The sequence below is a fragment of the Gekko japonicus genome, unplaced genomic scaffold, assembly GCF_001447785.1.
Source record: "Gekko japonicus isolate JY-2015 unplaced genomic scaffold, Gekko_japonicus_V1.1 scaffold2045, whole genome shotgun sequence".
Classification (NCBI taxonomy): domain Eukaryota; kingdom Metazoa; phylum Chordata; class Lepidosauria; order Squamata; family Gekkonidae; genus Gekko; species Gekko japonicus.
In genome coordinates, this window is record NW_015174898.1 from 194,363 (window position 1) to 200,251 (window position 5,889).

Genomic DNA, 5,889 nt, shown 5'->3' on the forward strand with positions numbered 1-5,889 from the left:
GTGGTTGTGAAATTTACCAAGCAGCGTCTCAGAGATCAAATTTTAAAAGCAGTGTCATCAACACCTTTGAAAATTGGAGACCAGACGATCAGAATTTTGAAAGATGTTCCATTTGAAATCAGAATGAAGAGAAAGGAATATAAAGGGTTGATTATGTTCTTGCAAAGTCACCAAACTAATTATAAATGGTTGATACCCGAAGGACTTGTCTTTAAGTTTAAAGACAGAAGAGAAAAGATAGACTCCATCTTCAAGGCTGAAGACTTTTTGAAGAGGCACGCCAGCTCAGAGGACGAGGCAGAACTCGCTAGGTGGATGGCAGGAACTAGCGAAGAAGACAGCAGCTCGGAGGGAGAGGTGAAAGATGAGAAAGACAAAGGAGCGGCTAGAGGGCCAAAATACAATTTAAGAGGCAAAAAAGGGAAGCACCCCAACGTTTGAGAACCAGTTCGGAAAGCGCATTAAAAGACAATACTAACCCCAAAGGGACACTATTAACACACTAACTAACCGGTTTTGAAAGATATAGAAGAAAAAGGGATTGTCCAGCTGCAGAAGAAGATTTTCACTTTGACTTTACTAATAAAAGTTTAAAATACTAATTTTTAACATCACTCAACACTTTTCTTTACCCCTCTATATACCCTTCCTAACTTTCTGAAATGTAAAAGCAATAAAATTCTCTCCTTTTTAGGAGAGGGAAATTTAAAAAAAAAAAAGTATTATCTCTCCACAACAAAAGAGCTAGAAACTTATTTTAAAAATGAAAGCCAAGAATCCAGAGGAGCTAGGAGATTGTGGCAATAGAAACTATTTTCCTATGGCAATCTAGCAACTGCCATTTTTTTAAAAAATCCCCCATGATGCCCTTTCGTGACACAGTGGCAGCTACAGGAGACAAGGAAAATGCAAGAAAATTGGCAGAGGTCACTAGAGCGACACCACGCCACCGCATGAAAGCAGCCTGACTCAGCCAAGGTGAACAAAGATTCATGGCTGAAACGGGGATTCGAACCAAAGTCTCCCCAAGTCCATGTTCAATATAATATCCATTGTATCATCTTAACAGAATACCAAAAGGCGAAGCTTTTCCTGCCAATCAGCACAAAAGGAAAAAGCTTCAGCTGTTGGTTTTATACACCCTTGCATCTATAAAAAGCACAGAGCTGCTGTCTAAAAATTCAGGGAGGAGAGGTCTATCAATGGCTACTAGTCATGATGATGAAAGGGAACTTCTATATTCCAGTCCATCAAAGCTATGAATATCTGTGCTAGGAGGAAGCATCAGATGAAGGCCTCAGCCTCTGTGCTCTGTTTGTTGGCCCTCCAGGGCAACTGGTTGTCCACTGCATGAAACAGGATGCTGGTCTAGATGGACCACTGGTCTCATCCATCATGGATGCTCACCTCTTCTTGTCCTTTTGGCCCTATCATATCAGGTTAAGCATTTCATTTTACCTCTGAATTTCCGTAGAATTCTTCGCAGGTACGTGCTGTCTTGAGAAAATTTATTGAGCCTTTTCTTCACATGTGAAGAATCGGGTACAGCTGGAAACTGAAATCCCCACTTCTCACACCTGGAGGCAGAAAGGAAAGGAGACAAAAAGAATCATATATTTATTTTCCTATTATTTTCCTATTCATCCCACTTTTCAGGCAGATTGACTCTCAAAGGTGCTCAGGGTCAGAACCACCACAAACGACATTCAGATTCAATATTAACATTCCTCAGGAGGCGATCCTGTGCTGAACTGTCATTCATGACTTTCAAATTAATTCCTCACATTTCTCTATTCTCCCTGTTGATGGTGGTTCGAAGCTGGAGGGAGGGTAGCTCTCAGCTGGGGCAGGATTCATACGTGGTGGAGTGCTTTGTGCAAGAAGAGGTGCCACAACTCTTCCCTGTCAGACGGTAGCCTGGACTCCACACTAGCTTAAGGAATGAGTAAAGCCTTCATTCTCAGAATTACACAGGATGCACTGATGAGGTCCCAGTGCCACTTTTTAAAGACCAAAGCAGCTTGGGAAGGGGGGAGTTTATAGCAGAGAAGTGCTGGCACATGACTCTCCCTCCCTCTATCTTTCTCCCATTATATATGTACATCCAGAATTCCGTAGGGGGAAGCAGCTGAGAGGGGAAGTTTTGAGCCCAGAGAGAGACAGAGAGAGATGGTGCCAGAGCAGTCACACACAATGCATTAGCTTAGCACGTAATGTTCACGGAGCCTGTAAGACTGGTGGAAGCACATCTGTAGATCCCACAGCAGTCAGTGGAATGGCAGCATTGACACAAGCACTGCACTCTGATGGCAATAGTTTAACTCCAGCCCAGAACATGGGCAGTGCCACGCAGAAAATTTCAAATCTCATCCAATTCAGCTTTTGGATATATTTAGCTATTCTGCACCGTTTATACTTTTTGCTGCTGAGGGAGGGGGAGCTATACAGGGCACTGAAATTTGTAATTGGTTAAAGAACTAAGGATTTCTATACCATTTATTTATTTATTTATTTATAATTCGATTTATATCCCGCCCTCCCCTAAGGCTCAGGGCGGCTAACAATTGAGGCAAAAGTCATAATTAAAACAATTAAAACAAGATAAAAACATAATAGTACAACAAAGTGCTGGTGCTCTGATGTTCCCAGTTGCAAGATGGGTTCCGGTAGGGTGGATCCTGATCAACGACACAAGTTCCAAAGCGGCAGATAGCCAGTCTTCTTCCCAGGGCCCGCTTGCACCCTGATGGTATCTCTGCCAATTTTCGGCGATGGTGTATTGATGGAACAGTAGTGGCGGCGGCTCCTACTCGAAAGCCTGGCGGAAGAGCTCCGTCTTGCGGGCCCTGCGGAACTGCGCAAGATCCCGCAGGGCCTGGATCTCCTCCAGGGGCTCATTCCACCAGGTAGGAGCCACCACCGAAAAGGCCCTGGCCCTAGTCTCCGCAAATTTGACGTCCCTGAGGCCTGGAGTAGTCAAAAGTTGTTGCCCCCCCCGACCATAGTGCCCTTGGAGGAACATATGGGGAAAGGCAGTCCCTTAGGTATGCCGGACCCTGACCATAAAGGGCTTTAAAGGTAAGAACCAGCACTTTGAAGCGGATCCGCTACGCTATTGGCAGCCAGTGCAGTGCCTTCAGCACAGGCCGGATGTGGTCCCGCCTAGGGAGACCCGTCAACCATACCCAGTGGAGATCCAGAATGACTTATAACATCGTACTCCCCGCCTCCATTTTATCCTTACAACATCAACTCTGTGAGGTAGGTTAGACTAGGAGACAGAGTGACCGGCACAAGTCACACAGTGAGCTTCCATGGCAGAGTGGGGATTCAGGCTCTCTCAGATCCTAGTCTGACTAGGGATGGGCAAGAACCAGCTCACGAACTCAAGTTTGTGATGAATTTTGGGCAGTTCATGGTCCAAGAATTGAAGTTCATAGCAGGTCAACTGGCACAAACTTTCCACGAACTTTCAAGCAGTTCCAGTTGGTCGATGCATGGATACATTTCCAGACAGACTGCCTCTAGTCAAACAAAATGGTTACCGAATTTCAAAGCAACAGAGCAACTTCAAAGCAATGAGGGGTGGAATTCTACAGCCTTGGAAATGTCAATAGGTTCACTGTGTGTTTGATGTGCACAGCTTGCACTTTTGAACCTACGCCTGACATTTTCCCCAAAAGCACTTTCCTGAGGGCACCTTCTTTGGGGGGCCATAACTTGGATCCCATAAATCCAATCCTCAACAAACTTGGAGGGCAGGTAGAGGAGAGTCAGCCAGAGATTACCTGCTAGTTTTGTGTCTCTAACCCATTGGGGGGGCCGTTCTACCACACCACAAACATCATGAACTGAACCAGTTCATTTGGCTCCTAAAAGTTAGTGACAGTTCATGGTCTGTGAAAGAACCACGAAACAAACCACATTTTCCCAGTTTATGCCCATCCCTGAGTCTGACACTCTAAGCACTACACAACACTGGTTCTCATCCCCTTTTCCATCCCTTCCTCATTGGGACTGGGCCTTAAATCCCATCTCACTGGTTGGCCTTTGGATCTTGGTAAACAGACTGCGCACTACACTTCCATGCCATTGAAATGTGTTTGAACCATATTCTGAACTCGTGAAATGCAACTGTATGTGTGGAACATATACCACCCCTTCCAAAATTATTGAAAACACTGTTATTTATCATTAAATACAGTACATAATAATCATAATACATTGCTACCTTTTTACTGAGAAAGACTTTTTCTGTGCCTCCAGTGGCTACACAACAGGGAAAGAAATGCTGCGGTTGTTGCCTCTGTTGAATTTCTGCCTGATGTGCATCTGCTGAAGACACAGAGCAGACTATTTGCTGACAGCAAGTCATTATGAAAAGAAATGGAAGTCTAAATGCACTCTGGCTTAGCCTTTACACATTCTATTTCCCATGATACTGGTCCCACACCAATCTCTCCTTGTCTTAGCACACTAAACAGAAAAGGGTTTGCAGGAAAACATATTTTTATTAGAAACAAAAACAGAAATGCACATACCTGTCCAATTCGCATCTAATATCCTGCAGTGAAGAAAGAAAAGAAGATTTAGACAGATTTCACACATTCCATTTGAAGTATTGGGGGGTCTCCCGGACTGGAGCATGCCAATGTGAAAGACAGAAAATGTAGTTTTAAATATGCTTGTATCATCGGGTCTTTTCATTTAACTGATGACTATGCAAAAATGTGGATCTACCACCACATTTTAACCTTCGTATGATTTCTGCATCATCTGGCAGAAGTTTTCAGTTTCCTGCTCACCAGATTTTGCCTCTGTGGAGTAACATATTTTGTTACATAGATGTAATCCTTTCCTCATGGTGTTAGTGTCTCTTTGGCCCCTATTATCAGCACGGTTCCCATATGGAGTTTCAGACAGTTGCCTCTGAACATGACCATAAGTCCACATCTGGTTGGCCCTTATAGTCAGGGGTCTTGTTGTAGAAATGGTTCTTTCTGACCCTTTTGTACGTCCACATCTGGTTGGCCCTTATAGTACACTGTCTTGGGGGGCGTGTGGTTCTTTCTGACCCTTTTGCTTAGGAGTCCATTGCCAGGGACAGTGCAGTGTTATAGAATGAGTGCCACAGGGATCGCACTTAAGACTTTGCCTGACTTATCCATGGCCTAAATTGGCTTACGTTTTCGAGCAGTCGCCTTCATCCCATCAAGTCACATTGGAGGAAATACACAGGGAGCTGCAGATTTTTACCTCCACCCCTGCCCCCCCCCACTCCAGGGGCTGCTATGATACTTTTGAAAAAACTTTGTCACCTGACCCTTCTGCTTAGGAGTCCATCGCCAGGGACAGTGCAGTGTTATAGAGGGAGTGCCACAGGGATCACACTTAAGACTTTGTCTGGCTTATCCATGGCGTAAATTGGCTTACGTTTTCGAGCAGTCGCCTTCATCCCATCAAGTCACATTGGAGGAAATACACAGGGAGCTGCAGATTTTTACCTCCACCCCTGCCCCCCCCCACTCCAGGGTCTGCTATGATACTTTTGAAGAAACTTTGTCACAGATCTAGATCTAATGCAGCTGGACCCTAATTGCAGTTGGACCCTTCGTAACAGACAGAATTCCTGCTCACATGGAAGCAGGAATTTTACACCTGCTGCCACAAAATGCAAACGCCTTCATTTCCAAACTGTTCGGAAAGTTGCAATAAAGAGTATCTCTGTGTCACCCATCAGTCTCTTTCAGTGGTACGGCACATATTTTATATGCAAAGAGTCCCTAGTTCAATCGTCAGCCTTTCCAGTTGAAGGATCAAAGGCAGCAGGTTTTGGGAACTACCTTTATCTACCAGTGGTTCAACATCTCACTCCTGAATGCACAGCTG

General features: G+C 44.6%; 1 long non-coding RNA gene across 1 annotated transcript in view; it reads right to left on the reverse strand.

The window, feature by feature from the left end:
* Positions 1 to 4,568, reverse strand: part of LOC107121965 — an 8,991-nt gene extending 4,423 nt beyond the window's left edge. The window contains exons 1-2 of the long non-coding RNA XR_001482891.1: positions 4,542 to 4,568; positions 1,459 to 1,577 (exon numbers count right to left, since the gene is read on the reverse strand). This is a non-coding gene — a long non-coding RNA (uncharacterized LOC107121965). The remainder of the gene's footprint in view (positions 1 to 1,458; positions 1,578 to 4,541) is intronic.
* Positions 4,569 to 5,889: the final 1,321 nt, after the last annotated feature.